Here is a 21,526-nt window from a genome sequence, read left to right as displayed (position 1 = left end):
TTTTCAAGTAATATATTCTAATTATGGTTTCTCTTCTCCAACCCCTCTGAGAATACCCTTCCTTTTCCTTCCATTTAGCTTAAAATGTGGTGGTCAATCTGAATACAATCAACAGGAAATATTTTCAACTTTACTCTATTAAGTCAGTTTTAGTCACTCAAAAGTCCTAGGTGTTATCTGTAGTGAAATTCTAGTGGCTAACTAATATAATTTCATATTATTAATGACTTCTAGTAGGAGAAAAATGCCACTGAATTGATGTTTTGCTAAACACCCAATTTCTGCTTAGCTACAGATGCTTCTAGGGTAATTCTTCCTGAGTAATTGCTCCTATTTTGTTTATATGCTAAAGGTCATTGGTAGCCAGTTTCAAAAGGATGACTTTAACTGCTTGGGCTGTCCTTCCATGAACTTGTTTAGAAACAGAATTGACTAAAAGCTCTTGCCAAATTAGATAGATGACTCAAAACAGAGCAGAGCATTGATGTTGAGCTTAGCACTCAGGACTTCATCTACGTTCTAAACAATAATTAATGCTAAAAAATATCTGGCACATTTAATTCTAATCCTGATTTTATAAGTGAGGAGCTAAAAGGGGAAGAAGTTAAATGGCTTATTTAAAACACATCACAGATTAACAGCGAGCTGTGAGGCCATGTGAGGCTCTCTGCTCATGTTTGGAAATTCATTCCTGTCTTGATCTACTGCTAGTACAGTTACTAGTGTTTAGACCTGGGAAGTTGATAATCGATAATTGCTTCTTCACTGCTATTCTGCCAACTGAAAGCTCCCATTAAAATTTCGTTTCTCGGCTGAGACCTGGCTTATGTCGATAAAAATGGATCTCTAACTGTATTTCTATCATTATTTCGATCTCTCCCAACTTTTTAGATAGAGGAGTTAAACCAATAGGCTTCATGAAAAATATACAAATCTCCACATATCAATGTTAGCCTAAGAGCATATTATTGTGTATAAATAAATCTGGGGTTGTGGTTTCTTTCTCAGAGGTGATATGGTGATTATGTAAGATACATGAGGACCATCATAACTCATTAAAGAGATGTAGAGGAGAGTAAAATAAAAATACACCGTTTCCTCATAGGGAACAAAGAATTCCTTTTGAATCCCACTTTTTGGTATGGACTCCTTTATTTTAGAAAGAAAGTTTTCAAAGTGTAATTATACTTATAAAACCACCAGTTTGTTGGTAAGATTGTTTTGTTTTTTACACACACACACAGCCACACGTAGACCCAGGTGAGTGTGCACACATGTGTGCATGCATGTGCAAGTACACACACACATACACAAATATTATATGTATGGGCATATACATATAACATTTGTGTGTGTGTGTATATGTGTTGTTTGTTCCTCAAATATGGTCATGGTAAAATTTCTCTAGTTGCAGCAAGAATTAGATGAAATGGTCCAGGCTGAGAGTTTAGCACAGTGCTTGGCACATGACAAGTACCGAGTAGCTATTAGTTCATCAATCCTCTCTTCCTGATTCTCCTCGATATTAAATGATGACGGCTACTAAGTCAAGATGGAAACAATGTCCTCAATATGAATATGAATGGGGAGAGTTGGTGATCATTTTTTTCCTTGCATTTCAAACACTGGCTGGGAACACTTTTCACAGTCAGATACAAGTACAACTACTAAATACTTCAGTTGTCAAATGATTCAAGTACTCAGAACTGACAGTTCAAGCTGTAATTAGGCAACAAAAGGCAAAAAATATAATATTCTCTTTTAGAATAAAGAAGAAATAGCAGGAGGACAATAACTGGCTATAGCAGACCAGACAATCAGTTGTCTCCAGACAGCAGAAGCCAGAGTGTAGACAGAAATGTTGTTACTATTGATCTGTTGTTTTATGAAGCCTGGGATACTCTCTTAAGTGAGTAAATGTATAGTATAAAATGGTATCCACTAGTTATACCAATGGAGTAGCTGGTGAATAGGTCATTCCTATCCTAGGCACAACCTCTGAGCACGATTATGACGACAGACATGTAAATTGTATTACCTAACAAATCATCAACTTCCTTTCAGCGGGTCCTATTGTTCTGCAGAGAGCAGAAAGCTAAATATGCACAAGGTAGGGATATCTGTCTGATGGGATTTGAGTTTAGTTTATCGAATGAGTTCATGTGAAACTTCATCTCTGTGAATCAGTCAGCGTGGAAAGGAGGAGAAAGCATCAGCTGTTTGGTTGGTGCAGATGGTCCCGGGTGCCTGGAACAGGCCTGGTCTTGGAGGTAGCTGCTTCTAAAAGCTGTTATCTGGAAAGCCCATCCCTGTGTCTGGGCCTTGGCAGTTGTCCTAAGACTCTCTGCTGAAGCTTATTAACTTATCTATTCTAATCATTCTGTAAAAGTGTTAATACTTGGGAAGGGGAGTGGTCTCTTTTTGTCCAGAAAGGCCTGAGTGGAGTTTACCAGCTGTAACTGAGCCTTCACTAATAAACTTTTTTTTCCTGGTTAGAACTTTTAGTGATGAAATTCAATGACAAGAGGGATAATGAATTACAACATTATTCTTCTCATCTTTCTTTCTTTCTTTCTTTCTTTCTTTCTTTCTTTCTTTCTTTCTTTCTTTTTTTTTTTTGATTTTGCCTTGGGCAAGGTCTACTTCCCTTCTTAAATATTTCCTGAGGCTCCTGAGCTAATGTTCTTTGTTTGATCCTCTGGGTTTATGAATTTTATAAGTGTGTTGGTTTGTTTTTGACATATTCTGTTTGATTTCAATTTTTTCCTTCTTACTCACCAAAATGTAAGTGCTTTGGGGGGACTGTGATACTAAAATATTACTTAAAGAGCTTTGAATTCCCATAATGCCTATCAGAGTGTCACAGGTATAGTGAGTGCTAATGAATACTGGAGGGATTTAACCAGGAACACTGTCTAAGTTAGGGTTGCATTGGTATGAAGAGATACCATGACCACGGCAACTCATATATGGGACAACATTTAATTGGGGCTGGTTGACAGTTTCAGAGGTTCAGTCCATTATCATCATGGCAGAAAGCATGGTAGCATCCAGGCAGACATGGTGCTGGAGAAGGAGATGAGAGTTCTGGCATCTGATTAGAAGGCAGCCAAGAGAGGACTGACTCTTCTGTACTGGGAGGAGCTTCAAAGCTCACCTCCACACTAACACACTTACTCCAACACGGCCATGCTAATAGTGCAACTCCCCGGGCCACGCATAATTCAAACACCACATTCCACTCCCTTGCCCCTATAGGCTTATTCAAACCCATAAGTCCTGGGTGGGGGGAGCATATCTATCCATAGCATAACATAAAATGCATTTAGTTCAACTTCAAAAGTCCTACAGTCTATAACAGTCTCAGCAATGTTAAAAGTCCAAAGTTTAAAGTCTCTTCTGAGATTCATGCAATCTCTTAAATATAATCCTCTATAAAGTAAAAATTGAAAAGCACAAAACATACCTCGAACATTACAGGATATATATTACCAGTCCAAAACATCATAGTAAGGAAATACTGGAACAAAGCAAGACCAAAACCCAGCTGGGCAAACTTCAAACTCTGCATCTCCATATCTGATGTCAAAGTGGCTTCAGATCTCCAACTCCTTTCATCTTTGTTGCTTACAATAAACTTCTTTCTCTTGGGCTAGTTCTAACCATGTTGGCAGGTTTACTCGGCAGGTATCCCATGACTCTGGCATCTCTAACATTTTGGGATATCCAAGGCGATGTCTGGGATCCACACATAATATTCTGGGTTCCTCCAAAGGGCTTGGGTCACTTCTACAGCTCTGCCATCTGGAGCACTTTCAACCACGAAAGCATAAACAATAAGCTTAGCCGGATGAGATCTTGCCTCTCGGTCACCATTTCCTTAATCTGTTTATCTCCTTGAACATAGGATCCATTTCCATTCTACCCCCTAGTGCCCCTTTATTCTTAGAACCATACAGTTTGCACTTTTCCTTTATAAGCCTGCTATGCTTCATCAAAACACTCTTCATGAGGCTAAACCAGAGAACAAAGTCTATGCTGGGCTTGTCTGAGACTTCCTTTATCAATGCAATTAGTTGAAATCTCTTTACCTTAGCCTCACCCCCAGAGTGATACACTTCCTCCAACAAGGCCACATCTCCTAGTCGTACCACTTTCTGGGACCAAGCATATCAAACAACCACAGTCACTTAGGAAGGCTTCATTTGAATCACCAATGATAGTAGTTTACCTAGAGCTGCGACAATAAAATGTCCACTGATATCTGCTCAACCTCACTTCCTCTCCCTTGAGTTTCAGACCCATCCTATCCTTCATCCTATCATTCCCAGGCCACCCACTCAAATGTGCTGCAATACTCTAAGCTGAGCATTCTGCAAAGTGAGTTAGTTACTTATACAGTCAAGCCTGCCGCTCCTTCCAGCCTGCTGGTACAGAGTGGGAGACCCATTTACCACACCAGTTAAGCAGTAAAAAGCCTAGAACCATGATAAACAGCAACAATTCTAGAGTTAAACTCACTTGGTTAGGCTCACCCTGGCTCTGACATCTGGTGATTTGGCTAAGTAGTTTAATTTCTGATTACTTTAGCTTTCGGTATAAAATGTGACTGACAGTCACACCTTCTGTTATAAGGGTTTAATAAATTAGGATATATAGAAAGTATTTTTACTATTATTATTAAATAGGCATTTAATTTTATCAAGCTTTTAAATTACCCTAATGTTGTGAAATTCTTGCTAAATACAAAAGCCAGTATCTCAGAAAAATACATAGATGTTGGTACTTTATTTATTTAGATACCCCCAACATTTTTGAAATAAATGAATATAGAATAACTTTTAAAAATTTACCTCATCTACAAACTTTAGCTCTAAAAATTTTGTGTTTACAGGAAGGGTTAAATTCTGATAACATGTTAGTGAAGTGATAGTCGGCTCTATGGAAAGCATAGAGAACCCGGATGTTTCGATACCTCTGACAGATGTGCACTAAAGTTTGGCAATCTTTTTATTCTTGTACCTCCTATTTTTTAATGAAGGTATTGGTTATAATTTGTCAAAATTCTTGAGCTTTTATATTGTATAAAGTGGGATGGTGACATCAGTAAAAAAGAGCTAAAAAATTTAAAACTAGGGATTGAAATATGGGGAATTACCTTCCTATTCTTACTTCTTAACTTTATTTTTAAACTTCAATATCTGCTGTGCAATAAAACTTTCAGATATACAAAGACATCACACCAATATTGACCACACCCAAAGTTGATAGACGTTAATGCACTACTATGGAGTTGTCATTTTCCTATTTTAACGGACTTCTTTGCTGAGACATTAAGATAAATCATGGAAATAGTAAACTGGCGCATGCTCATTGTCTCCTGCTATTGACAGGGAGGGGAACTGTTGCTGCATCCAGGAGATGTCAGCTGAACCCCCACTGTAAGCCCCTCAGGCTCAGCTCTGGTAGCTGCTCAGAATGCAGAAAGAGAGGCATCTTTTCCCATCGAAGAACATTGGTCTCTTTCTGCTTTCCTTCCTAGTCATGGCCTTGGGATCTCCCAGACTGAAAGCATTATCTATCCATTAAGTTTTTTTTTTCACGTCAATTTTACAAATAGAAGGAAACAGGTTCAGTTTTAGATCCCTTGGAGTCCACATAGACTCTGCAATGTTCATAATTATAAATGGTCTTTCTATCAACAAATAGAAGGGAATTATTTTTGTCTTTTAAGGCTAGCAGCGGGGTTCATTTGGGATATGCTATTTGTAGAAAGCACAGAATGGCCACTCTGAGAATGTCGAATTGAACTTGAGTCCTTGGAAAGAGCAGTGAGTCTTTGACTACAGAACCATCTCTCTAGAACCTAACAATATCGGTTTCTATAAAGGGACCAAAACAATAGGATCTACTTTAATTAGTTTACAATTTTCCTTGCTCCTGAGGTCAGTCAAGTCAGGATAACCTGAGATAAAGAGAGAGCTATCTTGCTTGCTCAGTGTTCCTAGGAAAAATTTAAATTCTGTATGACTTACTGTGTTTTAATTTGGAGTACTGACCTTAGTTCTCATCACTCACCCTGCCAAGTCTTCCACTCCCTTCTTACCCTCAGTCATCCTTCTGAAAAAAAAAAAAAAAGGAATTGGCATAAGGCTGACATGTGGGTTTTTTTCATATACAATGTGAATTTTCTTATATTTGTAGCACTTGAATTTTTTTATATTGTGCAGCAGAAATGTTAATGTTTGTCAGGGCTTCCCAGAGTCTTGCTATGGGAAGCTGCATAATGTAAGGAAGGAAGGATTGTAGAACATGAACATGGCCCACAGAATCAACTAAGCACAGCTCATAGGGGTTCACAAAGACTGAAGAGACAATCAAGGACCTGTGTGGATCTGAGCTAGGCCCTCGGCATATATGTTACAGTGTGCAGCTTGGTGTTCTTGTGGGATGCCTAACAGTGGGAGTGGAGGGAGTCTCCGATTCTATTCCCTGCTTTAGAGACCCCTTTCCTCTTACTGAGTTGTTTTTCTCCAGCTTTCATATGAAAAGTCTGTTCCTAGTCTTATTGTAACTTGTTATGATATATTTGGTTGATATCCCAGGGAGACCTGCTGTTTTCTGAAAGGAAATAGAGGAGGGGTGGACCTTGGGGAGATGGGGGCTACTGGGGAAGGGACTGGGAGGAGTAGAGGGAGGGAAAACTGCAGCTAGGATGTAATATATAAGAGACAGGTTTTAAAAATTAACAGAAGAAACCCTACTAATGTTCTGATATTCAAAAGATTGAGAATTCTGAAGCTACAGTAGTCTCTGAGATTTTTCAGGGAGGTACTGTGGACTTGAATTTGTATTTGGTACTGGTGTGAATGGACATAGCTTTCCTGGTACCCCTTAAATCAAAGCCTGAGGGCCATTGCTAAAGTCACCTATCTATATTTAAAGTGGAGCTTACAGATGTGGACCCACCCACTAGGTTTAACAAGCTTTCTTTTTATTTCTACCATTTTTTTCTCTGTTCATATTTCACCTCCTGGAGTCCTTTGACACTGTGATACAAGGCTCAACATGGAACTCTTACATTGCAGGTCTTCTGAGGAAACTCCTGAGTTAAGGATGATATCAGTCAGGCGTGTACTTCAGAGGTCCTTGGGAACAGCTGATATGATGTTAGGTGTTCTTGATGGCATGAAGTCAGAACTGGGATACTAAATATGCCCACTGGTATCCTGCCCTCTGCTTCCTTTGTCGCATAGAGACTGATCATGTAAGAGAGGCAAACTATGACTATTCATGTGTGCTATTTCTGTGTCTAGAAAATGATTCATGCTGAAAGATAGAATGTTAGTCTAGGAAGGGGATAACCTACACTCACAAAACAACCTCTTGTTTGGATAAAGAGATCCATGTATGTCTTTTATGTATTGAAAGGCACTCCAAAATTCCCTGTTACTTCGTGCCTCTCTTAATATGATCTCTGATGGGGGTAGATGCCAGCAACTGTAGAAAGGCGTATGTTCTCTTTTAAATAGAGTCCTACTTGACCAAAGGACTTTGTTCTCTGTAAATTTTCTTCAGAGTTTTGGGTTTTTTTTTTTTGTTTGTTTACCTTGTTGAGCCAAACTTCTTTCAAAAATTATATCAGTCCTCTATGGGATATTCATTTTAAGAATGCTTCTTTGTCTATGTAGCTATGACAGAATAATGCGTTCCTTGCTGAGCAGAATGCCAAGTAATTTCTTATCCAATAAAAATGAAAAAATGAAGCTGTTCAAAAGCAACTTCCAAGTGTCTCTGCAAGCCAAGCTCCAGAAGGACACCCCAGGAGCCTCGGAGACCGCATAGCCCAGCTCAGGACCCACCAATCATCTCTGTTTACCTTTCATCGGGGCAGTGGATGATGTGACAGTCTTTGGCGTTTTGTAATTTCTAACACAAACACACACAAAAAACCCTGAATAGTACAATTTCTGGAGAAAGCCCTGAAGTCCTGCCATATACAAAGCAAAAATCAGAAGCAGGTCTAAAGTTCACTAACTGTAACTGTAATTGGTTCTCCACGAGGTCCTCGCTGCAGGGGAAGCTACTGTTTATTGGGCATGGATGAGTGATGTGCACAGACCCATTCCCCAGAGAGATGCATGTACCTGTGACAGTCTCATATATTACAGGACATCTGGAGCTCTCATGTCTGTACCAAGTATAAGTGTACAAAAAGAAGCCGAGAAGACATGCAGGTATAGAGGCTTTTAAAATGTCTTTTAAAGAAGAGGTTGTTTCTGTAAATTATGTTACTTCCTATGTGTGTGTTAAAGAAACAATAATGCATCAAATAATTTTAATTGTTTACCTATGAAACTATTTCTAACTGACATAGCAGGTAATAAGAACCACAACAAAATTATGTTCGGAAATCCGTGTGAACTTCTCCAGACCCTTGAGTCAGATTTTCGGGTGAGATGATTTTATGTATTAATTGTTTTTCTCCTCTGATAAGTCAGTTAAATTTTTCTATTAATCAGATCATGGGTACTTAGGTATGGATCAAAAAATATATTTGATTATCATCAAAAATAGCATTTAATGGTATTTACAATTATGGTTTCTTACTACTTCTTTATTATTGGTACTGTCTAGCTTTACTGTTGGGCTTCAGACTTTTGAATTTGAAATGCTTAACTTTGTCCTTTGTTCCATGGATCTTTCTGCCTGCATTTACATTTGAATAATTCATCAATTGCTTATAAGTTCATCAATGCAAAGTTGAGATATTTCAAGTAAATGCATAAACAATAAAAAAAAAGAAATCTGTGTGAAAAAGGTAGGTCCAAAGAAACCATCAAAAGTGTTTTGTTTGTTTGTTTGTTTTGTGTTTGTTTTTTCATAAGTCCGAAATACTGATTTATCTGGAGACATTAAAAAAGGAAGGACATCGACAAAGATCAATGGATATGGATCCATCACAGTTGTGTTTGAATCAGTACTGCCTTCCTAGGGATTTAATTTTGACTCTGTTTACTGTTTCCTTGTCATGAACTCCTTGCATGCTGTGAATTCTTCAGAGAAGAAAAGATGATGGTGGTGACAGATGGAAAATAGTAACAAAGTCAATAACCATGGTAAGTGAGGATGGCGGTCGAGCTTAGAAGAGTCTGAATATTACCCTCTACTTATAGAGCATCCAGCAGAAATAGCCGAGCGTTCGTTTGCCCTGGGCTTTGCAGTTCACTCCATGGGTGCCAGTAGAGTTGGTTCTTTTTACCACTGTGGATCTTAGTTAGTATCAGGAAATACTATCATCCTTCCATTTCAAAGATATTAAGGTCAGGAGTGCGACATAACTGCCCCCTCCAAACTGTCTCAGAAGGTGCATACATTTGAGTGTCTTCTCTTTTCACTCTGTCAAGAGCAGCTCATTTCCTACTAGAGGCTCTTTGTTCAGTGAGGATTTGTGAAATTGAACCATGTACTCTTAGGGCAGAAGGAATGAAGGTTATTTGGAGCATGATGACCTCACAGTTAGAGACAAAGGCCTTACCTACAAAGGTAGGCCTTGGGGGAAGAGTGGTGGCTTATGGGTACTAGGAGTTTGGTAACTAGAGAACAGAGCACCAGTTTCCTTATTTCCTGTACTTTTGGAAATCATATAAATAGTAAAGTTTGATGATGGGGAGAAAAGAGTTCTTTAGGAAAGTGTGTGTGTGTGTGTGTGTGTGTGTGTGTGTGTGTGTGTATGTATATGTGTGTGTATGCGTGTGTGTGTGTGTATGTGTGTGTGTGTGTATGTGTGTGTATGCATGTGTGTGTGTGTAGATGTGTGCAGATGCCCAGTAAGTTTTGTGTTTTATTCTTTGCTAATGAAGATCCAGAGGTTTTAATTTTTTCCCCTCCCAAATCCCAGCTGAACGCTGGAGGGTCAGAGGTGCTGGAACAAACAGTGACAAAGACACAGTGTGTTCTAAGCCAAGTGACAAAGCAGATGCAAATAAATAACGGGACTTGAGGGCACCCATCCAAAAGAACCCCGGGATCCCAGGAGCAAAACAGTCTTTGGCTCTTAGACAATTTAAAGTCGCAGATGAGTGAGTTTTGCATGCTCCGAAACTACGAGGTTAGGTATCAGACTCAGTTCCCTGATTCAAAATCTCCAAACTTTGTCATAACATATATATATATACATATATATGTGTGTGTGTGTGTATGTATATGTGTGTGTATGCGTGTGTGTGTATGTGTGTGTGTATGTATATATGTGTGTATGCGTGTGTGTGTATGTATGTGTGTGTGTGTGTGTGTGTGTGTGTGTGTGTATGTGTGTGTGTGTGTGTGTACTGTCTTAGAGCTACTTTAGGTTTACTACAAAGTTGAGAGAAGCCCATGTAGGTTCTGCATGTATCATCTGTCTCAGTCCTTTGGTGTTGCTATAACAAAGTGCTCTCTGTGTGGTGGACAGACAACAGACATGTGTTTCTTACAGTTCTGGAAGGTAGGAAAGGAAGGGGGAATGTATAAGCAGATCTGGAGTCTGATGAGGGCCTGGAGCCTGGTTCATAGACAACTATGTATTCACTGGGTTTTCACATGGCAAAGGAAGTGGCGGACTGTGTGGGTTTCCCTTTTACTACAGTGGTAATCTCATGAACAAAGGCTCTGCAGTGATAAATTAATCTTTACTGAGTCCCCCTACCCAACCCAACATCATCACCCTGATGATTAAGATATTGATATAAGGACTGGGGGGAGATATGTCCAGTCTACAGTCTCCCTCCCTCCATTCATACAGAGAATCCCTCTATCAATATTCTCCACTAGGGTAGTTCATTTCTTACAACTGCTGCATCTGTGCTGGCACATTATGATCACTTAACCCCAGAGAGCATCTTAAGACAGCGGTCCTCGACATGTGGGTCATGACCCATTTAGAGAGTGAATGCTCTCTTCACAGGGGTCACCTGAGACCACTGAAAAACACAGATATTTACAGTATGATTCATAGCAATGGCAAAATTACAGTTATGAAGTAGCAATGAAAATAGTTTGATGGTTGTGGGTCAGCACCAATGAGGAACGATATTAAAGGGTCTCACTGTTATGAAGGTTGAGAACCACCACCTTAAGGTTTCTTAATTTTTCCTCCCTGTGGATCCTTTATACCTGAGAAATGTCATGCGATCCTGGAGTTTTAGGCACATAAAATAGGTACTCAAATAAAACATTTACTGATAAGCAAGAAAGAAGTAAACTAATCTTTGGAAAATATAAAATTTTATCATTTACTAAGGACAAACAGTTGTACATGAATGAGATGAATACAAGTTTTTGTTTTTGCAGAAAGGATTAAATCTTGTTTAAGAATTTGATACCACAGAACATAGAGCATTTCGAAAATGTCTCAGAGTTGATCAGTATTTTGGTTTTTATAATAATCAGTACTTTGGGTGTGGTTTCACATGACTTTACAGTACAAAATGGCATTTCATACTCATTTCAGAAGTGGTTGAAAATTCCATCTGAGTTGTAAGCCAAAATTCGTTTAGTAATTTTTTTTTATGAAGTCAGCAACTCAAACAGATATTCTTTAAATGAAACATTTGAACACAGCGCAAACCTAAGAAATGCTAATTTGGTTCTACGTGCTGAGGCATAAGAATATTAAAAAGTCTTTACACTCCATGACTAAACTACACATTTCTGTAAGAGTGGAAAATATCTCATCTACAGTAATAGCAATCGGCAGCAAATAACAGTTTAGACTCTTGAACTGCATTCAAATGGAGACCAGGCAGGAAAGAATTCCAGAGGAGACAAAAACCAGTCAGGCCTCATAAGTGACTTTATCCTTGTTTGACTTGCAAACATAACTGAAACTTAACCTGAGCTATTTCTTGTAAATGCCAATATGAACATAAAATGAAACTAAAGTTCAACCCATAAAAGCCACAAATTAACTTTTAAATGTATAACTAGAGCCTTCTATCAAGGCAGACCAAGTAAGGTCATTTTATAGCCAGAACCAAACGAATTTTTTTTCTGCTCTACTTGTATTTGTGCATATTTTAAAAGATGTCCACTTGCAATTCTTGCTCCAGTACTGTGACATCCATAGACCATGATTTGTCCAAGTAAATGCTTTATAATTCTACTGGGTCTCGTGTTACCTTTAAGCAACAATATGTGTTTTGAATATGACAATTTGTGAATTTATACACATACTTACAAGTTGGAACTGTCATAAATAAGATTTAAAATATCCATGTAAGCCGGGCGTGGTGGCACATGCCTTTAATCCCACCACTCAGGAGGCGGAGGCAGGAAGATTTCTGAGTTCGAGGCCAGCCTGGTCTACAAAGTGAGTTCCAGAACAGCCAGGGCTATACAGAGAAACCCTGTCTTGAAAAGCCAAAAATAAATAAATAAATATCCATGTAAAAAGCATTGGTTTGTGTGTGTGTGTGTGTGTGTGTGTGTGTGTGTGTGTACCAAAGTTTTGGATTCTTCTGTATAAGTACTAAGGAGGCTTAGATTCCCATGAAAAAAAGTGTGCCTGGGTTCATTAAAAAAGCAGCGAAACCAGGGTTAGGTTTGTAACTCTGTTAGTAGACTGTCTAGCATACACAAAGCACGGTGGTGTGTGGGTTCCCTCTCCCCTCAGGGTCATTAACCACTGACCTGTGAGGGCAGAGGGGACCCAAGCGGCAAGTAGGGTTCAGAGAACTGTGAGTATGACGGCAGGACTTGTGGAGGCAGCCCCAGTGAGACAGCTCTACTTCAGTGTTCAGGGATAGGGATATGTAAGAGATAATAACCTCGTACTTAGTCATCATATGGCAAGAAGAGCAGAGTGGGACTTACTGGCTGAATCATGCAGGACTTGCAGGCAGCTCTGTGCAGGCTCATCCTGCAGCAGGGTCAGGCATCTGTACTTAAAGACACTAGAGATAAGGTCAGTGGAGAAAGGGAAGCCCCGCCAAGAAAGGGAGTCTTCCATTTTACTCCGGAGAGCTATCGGGTCATGGTGGACTGCTGTTTATTAAGCAGGGTCTTCCAACAGTGGTGTTCACTTATATACCCAGCTCTCTGGAAGTCGGAGGTAGGAGGACCGGAAGTTGAAGGCTATTCTTGGCTACCTAATGAGGGTGAGGCTTACCTGTGCTAATACCTGTTTCAAACCAAACCAAACCAAACCAAACCAAACCAAACCAAACCAAACCAAACCAAACCAAACCAAACCAAACCAAACCAGAGTAAGCCCCTAACAAAGTGGCTTGCAAAATGGCTGTACCATTATTCTGCATTCCCACCAGCGACAAATCAGAGTCCTCGGTGCTGTCTACAATGGCCAACATTGGATGCTTGTTGTCAGTGTTAATGATGAGCGGTATGAGTTGTCTTTTCACATGCTGATTTATCATCCGAGCATCTTCTCCAGTGCGGTATCTCCATGCCTTTGTCCTGTTTTAATATTGGGCTGTTTGTTTTTCTTTTTCTTGGATATTTTCTTTATTTACATTTCAAATTTTATCCCTTTCGCATTTCTCACCAAGCTTCCGGAACTCTCCTATCCCATTCCCCCTCCCCCTGCTTCTATGAGGGTGCTCCCCCACCCTCTCCCGCCTCCATGCCCTGGCATTCCCCTACACCGGGGCATCGAACCTTCACAGGACCAAGGACCTCTTCTCCCACTGATGTCCTACAAGGTCATCCTCTGCTACATACGCGGCTGGAGCCATGGGTTCCTCCATGTGTAGTCTTTGGTTGGTGGTTTTATCATTGAACTTTAGGAATCATTGTGAGGTTTGGATGGTAGTCTCTATGTGCCACTTGTAAGCACTGTCTGGAATTTATGTTCTCATTCTCTTGATATTCTTTCCAGCTTATCAGTTATTTTTTTCATGGATTTTGCCTTTTATATTGGACTTTTACAGATCACCTAAGTAACCAAGGCTTCTTCTTTGTTGGCTTATGAGAGTTTCAACTTCAAATTTAGGTTTATCATTTGCCTTGTGACAATGTTCCTGAAGATGTTGCTAGATACAGTTTTTTTTTAAAATGAGGATATCACATTCTAGCATATTCAATGAAAAGACTGTCCTTTGCTGGAGAAAAAAATGACTATATTTGAGCCTACTTTGGGTTTCTTTTGTATTCTGTTGATCTATTTGTCTTTTTCTTGATGAATGCTACTGTCTTGATTACAGCAGTCTGACAGATAGTCTTTCAGCTGTGTCATGTCTCTTCTTAAACTTTATTCTTCTCTTTTAGCATTGTGTTGTCTATTATGAGTCTCTTGCCTCTTTTCATGAATTTTAGAAGCAGCTCGTTGACATCTGGGAAGCGGCTCGCTGGGATTTCAATTTGGATCGAATTGAGTCTGTGACTAGGTTACACTCACTAAGTTGACTTTTTCTGCTGGGCAGACTCACCAGGATTCCTTCTTTCCTTAACCTTGGGTTCTTGCATCATTGCCTCCACCCTTATCTGCATTCCCTAGAGGTGGCAGAGGCTTACTGGTATGATAGTGCCACTCTGTGGCTTCCTCATTCATGTCTGCTTGCTCCTCTAGTCATTTATGTGACTGATGCCCCTAAGTGAAGCTTTTTTTTTAATGGAGTCTAAAATGGCTTCTGTTTGTCTGGTTGGCTCCTATTGATGCGTGAATATAAATATTCAATACATTACCTGCACAAGAATTTTTCTTATGCAATGGCTATAAACAAAATAACTGAAGTGGAAATTAGTCAATCAATCTATAAGAATATTTTTAATCTGAGAAAAGTATCCCAGGCAGACAACACTTTTCATAATTCCCAAATCTATAAAGCTCTGAAAACTGAATTTAAAATAAAATTGCAGAAAACTTATTTGATATGAAGATTCTGAGTTGAATTGTTATGAAGCTACCTGGAGCTTTTATAGCTTTTATAGTTGTTCATCGATAGGTAGATAGATTAATGAATTGAATTTCAGAAGATAGCCAGAGTCCAGTGATGAGGTCATGCAATACATGGAATTTGCACATATAAACTCCAAATGACTGGGTTCATACATCCACTGGACCTAGGCACAGGGTAGAAGTTCCACAACTCTAGAACATTTTACTTAAGAAAGAGTTAGTTTTGAGATTGGTCCCATGGAATTGAGTGAATGGCAGAGATGAGCAGTGAGGACATTCAGGGTAAGATGAAAGTTACAAAGGAAGCTGTAGGAAAAGGGAACATGAATACACGTAGTAAATAAGAGTAGGAGTGGGTAAAGAGCAGGAATGAATACAGTGTACATAATAAAGCCATCATATGTTGGATATTACTTTTAGGAATTGAAGCACTTTTAAGGATAATAACTTTGATGTTGTGCTTAGTCAATAAACTAAATGGCTGTCTTGTATTGCAGGGATGTATTGGAGATGGGGTTCATTTAACAGACTTCTTTAGTGGGAGAGGCAAGTAAATTGAAATAAGGCAACATAGTTCCAAACAAATGCAGATGATATGAATGTAGAATCTATAAGGTATGATAATTAGTGCCGTGGGGTGACAGGGTGGGAGGAAAACTCAACAGAAATATCCAAGAAAGAGAGCAGGTGTTGGGAGATGCATGTTTAAGTTAGGATATACTGAAGGACACAAATATGAAAGCCATCTGGAACGATAGAATTGACTGAAGATGGCAAGTAAATTTCTGCTTCCCTAAAGTCGTTTGTGGATTCACGAGTCGTGCAAAAGTGATCTCAAGTATGTTCATCGTGTGAAATTAGCATATGGAGAGCTCACTTTGGAAGGGAGAGATTTGCTTTCACCAGCACTTCCAAACAAAAAGTCTTGCCAACGCTAAAATGTAAATAGATTTCTGTAGCTAAGAATAGAGACCTCTATTTTCTTATCAACAATTCACTTCCCTAGTACATATTACATATGCCACGGCTCTACAAGCACATGGGTATAGGGAACTTTCGGGATAGCATTTGAAATGTAAATAAAGAAAATATCTAATAAAAAAATAAAAAAAAGTTCCTATTGCCTAATAACCCTGCAGCCACCATAATAAAATAGTGGTTGTTACATTGCTGATATAAACAAACACAGTACTTAGCCAATCCGTGGGAAGCCCTAGCATATACCATTATGCACGGTACATAAACTTGATGACAATAATAATAAATGACTGTTGCTAGTCTATGAATTTTAAAAATATCACATATTCTAAAAAGAAATTTCAGAATGATCTCATGGTTTAGACTTTATTATGAGTTTTGGTGACCACTCAAGGGTGGTAGGAAAAGTCTCACTCCTCAAAAGTGGTTCATTAGACAATTTTCCCCTTCCTTTGTGCAATGCCAGCCACAAAACCACAGACATTTTTATCGTTGCTCAAGAAACATTGAAAGTGCCCAGTCACTGCAACAGATGTACCTCTTACTATGGAGAGAGTGTCTTGCTAACAGGCAAACATGGTTTCTAAATTCACAAGTAGTTTCTTTTGACAAGTGGGACTCTTTGTGGTTAGAATAGGCTGACCTGTGATATATGGACACCAGGATGCTTTCACTAGTTTGACAGGACAGCTATGACAGCCTACCATAAACTAAATTTTACTTTTCCAGGTTTGGATGCTAGAAGCCTGACATCCAGGTGCCACAGAGCTGTTGTGAGATGGTAGGCTCTGTCCTAGGCCTGTCTCTGTGACTCATGGATACTGTCTTTCCCTGTGTCTTGTCACTTCATCCCCTCTCTGCCTGTTGATGTCTCTGTAAATTTCCTCTTTTATAAGAATGCCAGTCACTTTGGATCAGGGTCTACTCTGATGTCCTCATTTTGATGGATCACTTTTATAAAGTCCCTGTCTCCAGTTCAGGACACCCTCGGAAGTACTGGGTGCTAGGAATCCAGCATTTCTTTTTGAGGTACATAGTACAAGCCATAACACATTATAATTAGGTGTGTTCCTGTGGCTTATATATTCCAGGTCCCCACTGCAACATGTAAAAGCCTACTACATAGATTTGAAACTGGAAAGAACTGGGCTGCTGTGAACTCACAGTGAGCCTCCAGGGTTACTAACTGCAAGGTGACTATTTGTTTATGGAGGCTTCCCTTACTTTACAATAATATTATTTTCTTGGGATGGGAGTGTAGCTAAGTGGTAAAGCACTTCCTAGGTATGCATGGAAATTATGGGTTTAATTTCTAGCCCAGAAAATTTTTTTCTGTAGGAAAAAAAAACAACGAATATAGCAAAATTGTTTATCTGTGACTAAAAGCAATAACTTTGTTATAGGAAAACCTTGAAGAATGGCATAACTATCCTTTAATAAAAGTGTTCATTGAAGTATTGCTTTTAGTAGGAACAACTAGAAGAGACATGCCTGCCTATTTATAGAATGTGTGAATAAATATTGTATATTTCTGTATAGTGGATATAATGTGCTTAGCATAATTAGTTTTTATTTATTACCTATGCTAAGTTTCTGATTGCTAGGCTTTGTCCTTTACCCAACATATAAGTTATTTAAGTGATATATATATATATATATATATATATATATATATATATATGTATATATATATGTGTGTGTGTGTGTGTGTGTGTTTTGTACATACATATATGTTTTATATGTGTATATATATAAGCTCTATTAACTGATGAACATATTATTGATTAGATTCTATTATTAACATTGCTCTATCATTCATGAAAAAGAGGAAACAAATAATGGAGGGACAATCTCTAACAATCACAATACTATTTTAGGACCCAGACACTGGCATAAGGAGTCCAGTCCCTTCTTTTACTCTGCCATTCGAGGCTCAAAGAGATCAATGTTTCTGAACTTACCCTGCTAATTAGTAATGCTGCACAGGGAGGGGCAGGCCCTGTGAACGAGGTCTTCTTCTTGTTGTTTCTTACACAGCAATCTTTTAGATCTGCAGGTCAGTTGAGGGTTGGCTGATCTTAGCCAGGCTCAGCTGGGTGGTCATGTGGGGATCATCCGGGCTCAATCCTGCATCTGGAAGTCAGCTAACGAAGACCAGATGACTTGGCTTTTTTTTTTTTTTTTTTCTGTGCCTCACTCTTCTCCTGGGGTCAGTGAGACAACTGAAGCCTGCTGTCATGGCAACGGCAGTGGAAAAAGTGAGCAAGTACAAGCGCTTTAAGCCCTTCCTGAGCCTCAGGATGTGTTATGAGTTCAAATTCTATTAATGAAGTCAAAAGGCTGCAGCCAAGACAAGGAGAAGAATATCTTCTCTTCCCAGTGGGAGGAATGTGAAGTCACATGGCAAATGGTTTTGATATAGTGTGTGTGTGTGTGTGTGTGTGTGTGTGTGTGTGTGTACTATGAAGAATCAGTGCCACAAACCTACCACAAATGGTAAAGTTCGAAGTGGGAGAAGAAGACTTCATAAGATGTATTCTTCTCATTCCAAGAATATGGTACATGCATCTTTGCTTTAATGTGCAATTTTGTGAAAATTAGCTGTCTTTAACTTATTGTAATCAGAGCTTATAGTAAGTATCTGTATTACTGGATAATCATAAGGAATAAAGAGATGCTATTTATCCAATACTAGGATGGTAGTATATCTTGAATTTATGATAGAAAGGTTCTAATTTATCCTTCAGGGTATGACTTGGGGAGCAATATGCCTAAAATAAAAAAGACAAAATTATACAGAAAAATCAAGTATATAATGACATTTTGCACAAGAAGAGTAAGAGGAAACTTCCCTGGCATGATGAAATTATTTGTTACCATTAGTGGAAAGGACAGCGAGGGTAGGCGCACTGGCATAAAATCAAATATGAAAATGACGTTGAGTCCATTTACCAAAGTGTCTCTAGGTAAGTGCTTTCCCCCTATTTAACAGAGTCTTGGGGAAACACATGATATTTCTCTTTTTCTCTTCTCTCCGCCACCCTTCCTTATAAGATTCTTTATGGATTTGTAAATCTGGAGTGAAGACCCAAGGAACTTGGGACTTGATATGTTTACTTTTCTCCTAGCTTCTGACCTATCCCCAACCTTACTATTCTCTCTAACTCTAACTAGAATGCGCACATTCTTATATTCTTTATGCATTAAATACTTTCCAGCGGCCTCCAATGTGTAAAGCAGCATATATGATGTGGGTAGGGCTGATGAGATATGGTGACCACATGTCTGTATAGAGGTCAATGACAAAGGAACTGACATGGTCCAGGAATCTATATTCTGTATTTGCTTCTTAATTTCTATTCTCCTCTATATTGACTTCTCTATCCTGTGCCTCAAGCTTGCATCTGTGAACAGCGTTAGCTGAGTTTTGTAGCTGTCTGGCATCCATTTGCATGAAGACCAGAGGATGTGCCAGTGGGGATGAGAGGCTGGGAACAGCATTTTGTTCCTGCTAGCTTGAGGATTGGAGTGACTCCATCCATAGATATTTACTTTCATTCAGGAGGGAGAACCACCTTTTCCCTAGAAGCTCCAGTTGTGGTCTCCTCTGAGTCCTAGGAACTATTTCTTTTCTTGGCCCCTAAGATCTATTCCTGTTCATTTCTTCAGTACCCCACACATACTTCTGTAGACAATCCCTTCACCCAACCTTCTTTAATTGTTCCCTATTATGACATCTGTGTCCCATGGGGACCCTGATTGAGATAACATCACTGTAAAGTTAATTCATGTGCTGAGTGACAAATTGATAATACATATTTTCTTCCCACAATGCAGGGTTTTCAGGGTTAGTGATCCCTTACTTCATTTTTTACATATTTTCTCCGTTTTTGTTTGGTAATGCCTTTTGAACTTGTACTGTTTGCCTTTTCTGAGATAGTAAGGATAGAATGAATGAGCAGTGAGGTATCTCTCCCCTCTCCTCCCTCCTCTCACACTCCTTACTTTTCTTTCTTTCTTTCTTTCTTTCTTTCTTTCTTTCTTTCTTTCTTTCTTTCTTTCTTTCTTTCTTTCTTTCTTTCTTTCTTTCCTTCCTCCTTCTCCTCTCCTTTCCCCTCTCCTTTCCCTTTTCTTTAATTCTGTGTGGAGAAGGTCAAGAAAGTCATCTATGAGATCAGAGGAATGCCTGGGCAGAAGTAGTGATTTATGGAAAGATACAAACATTTGGGCCGATGATGAGATACCCATGATGTTATCTTAAATGTTACGATGCTTGTACTGCTCATGCATTGCATTGCTCACATCTTATAGTTCTAATACAAAGAGCCCTCTCAGGAACTTCTAGGTCTCTCATGGTTTCTTTCAAAATATTAAATAGTCTACTTCCCCAGTATCTTAGGGATTTCTTTCTATATTTTCTATAATTTCCTCTTGCAATTTCATCCTATGATGCATTAGAAATAAGGTAAAAGTAAATATTCAAAGGCTTAATGGTCTGTAGTGTTTTCCCTGTAGAAAAATTTGGCTTACCTCATAGACACCACGAGTAGACCTACACACCGTGGAGGCTCCTGCTTGCTGAATTAAGGGTAACCCAGGCCTGCCATCAGTTTCTTTGTGGAGCTAAGCCTCTTGGGATAGAATATCAAACGAGGATCTCCTAGTCTGTCCTCTAAATGCTGCTTACTGTGTTTGCTGACTCATCCTTTGATGGTCATCTCTGTTTATATGAAGTCACACTGACCTACTTTCTGTTCCCCAAACAGTGTTCTTGCTGATTTTCCTGGATGTGTTTTGATGATGTAATATTTTTTTTTCTCTTCTTTCTTCAACTTCTTTGCTTCAAATGAACAAATGACCATCCTGTTTGACTTCTCTCATAAAACCAATTAGCTTCCAAAGCTCTTTGAAAGTAATTCAAAGCTCTGTAAAAGAATGTGCTCATTCTCATTGCACAGACTGGGAATTGAGGCTCAGAGATGTTTTTTTGTTTTGTTTTGTTTTGTTGTTTTTGTTTGTTTGGTTGGTTTTTTAACACAGAAGCATAAAATTGATAAATATGTAGGTTGTCAAGGTACAATTAATTGGAATTTCTGATATTTCCAAATTTCGTATTTCAATTTGACAGTAAACTTTGTGTTTATATATTGAAATACTTGAGATAATTAGGTAGAAAGGAAGAAAGGTTTACTTGGCTTGAAGTTACAGCGTTACTGGTCCAATAAAGTCTCTGGGTGGGAGATTGGGGATACACATTGCTCTGATGAGACAACATAAAATGGAAAACATGTCAGCTCAAACTCATCAGTGAGGAAGAAATAGAAGAGACTGGGATCCTTTGATCTCTTTCAAAGGCACGTTCTTAGTGATTAATAGACCCTTCTATTAGGGCCTATTTACTGAAGGTTGCCTTACTTCTATAGCTTCCATGCTGGAGAGTTTTATGTCAACTTGACACATGATAGTGTCATCTGAGAGGAGGGAACCTTAATTGAGAAAATGCCTCCATAAGATTGGGTGGTAGAGAAGACTATAGGGCATTTTCTTCTTTAGTGACCAATGAGGGAAGACCCAGCCTATTGTTGGTAATGTTATCCCTGGGCTGGTGGTCCCAGATTGCATAAGAAAGGAGGATTAGCAAGTCCTGAGGAGAAA

At 39.0% G+C, this 21,526-nt stretch overlaps 1 long non-coding RNA gene across 1 annotated transcript in view; it reads right to left on the bottom strand.

Moving 5' to 3' along the window:
- Gm29685 (predicted gene, 29685) overlaps nt 1-17,977 on the bottom strand; it is a 31,188-nt gene extending 13,211 nt beyond the window's left edge. Inside the window, exons 1-2 of the long non-coding RNA NR_131147.1 lie at nt 17,833-17,977; nt 6,060-6,120 (exon numbers count right to left, since the gene is read on the bottom strand). This is a non-coding gene — a long non-coding RNA (predicted gene, 29685). The remainder of the gene's footprint in view (nt 1-6,059; nt 6,121-17,832) is intronic.
- Between the last annotated feature and the right edge of the window lie 3,549 nt (nt 17,978-21,526).

This window comes from Mus musculus, chromosome 10 (assembly GCF_000001635.26).
Source record: "Mus musculus strain C57BL/6J chromosome 10, GRCm38.p6 C57BL/6J".
NCBI lineage: Eukaryota > Metazoa > Chordata > Mammalia > Rodentia > Muridae > Mus > Mus musculus.
Note: the sequence above shows the minus strand (reverse complement) of the source record. Positions and strands in the feature narration are given on the sequence as shown.